Here is a 972-nt window from a genome sequence, read left to right on the forward strand (position 1 = left end):
TTACGTTAACATTGCCTGAAAACATGATCCTAGCTGCAAGTCAGTGGACGGGTAAGGAAGGGCAGCCACCACCGGGAACATTATCTTCCATGAGAAGATTGAGATTCATTAGATTTCTACATTTACAGAAAAAAAATATACCTGGAGGCTCCAAAGAAAATTCCATTCCATATTTTAAAGTCACAGCCTAGGTTTTTAATTTCCTGATGGATTTATAACGGGAGAAAAATTACCCCTTCGTGTGGTATTCTTGCCAGACACCAGATCTATCCCCGTTTGGAGTTTGGCCGTGTGACCTCTCAGCTACAGAGGCCCTGGCTTCCTTCTGCCTCTGAGCTGAGCAAGGTCACAGAAAGCCTCTTCCCGGAGTGAGCTCATGGGGCAAGGCATGCCCTCCAGCCCTCCCGCCACGGTCCATGAGGGGGGCCGCCTCCATCAGCCAAGTGCTCTGGGATGGCAGTGGTTGCCAGCCACCCGGGCTTCAAGCCTCCAGAAGGAGCCTAAGGGAACTCCTTGTTCACCTTCCGGTGAAGGATGAGGATCCAGGGGCCCAGAGGCAGCCTTCGAGGGTGAACTGGATGCAAAGCCCAGACTGGACTTCAGAGCTCTTTTCCCACCATGACCTTTTCACCCATCCAGCGCATCTTTGCAGCGTGCATTCAGCCCAATGATTCCAGCCCTGGAATGATCACCTGCCCCCATGCCCCCAGTCCCTGTGTGACCCCCGGAAGATCCCCAGTCAGGCCCCCCAGCCTCTCCTCCTTCTAGTGCTCACCAGCCATCAGCCCACGCCCTCATCTTGTCTCCTTCCCTACCTGGCCCTAGCTGCCCTTCTTGTCCCCTCACCAGGCAGGGCTCCAGTGTCTGGTATTTAGCTATGGCCTTGGCCAGACATGGTTGGGGCACTCAAGGGCGTGGGCACTAGCCCCGTGCAGGACCAAGAGGAAAGCCCTGCGGAGCCAGCCTCAGGAT

This window comes from Ailuropoda melanoleuca, chromosome 6, assembly GCF_002007445.2.
Source record: "Ailuropoda melanoleuca isolate Jingjing chromosome 6, ASM200744v2, whole genome shotgun sequence".
Taxonomy (NCBI): domain Eukaryota; kingdom Metazoa; phylum Chordata; class Mammalia; order Carnivora; family Ursidae; genus Ailuropoda; species Ailuropoda melanoleuca.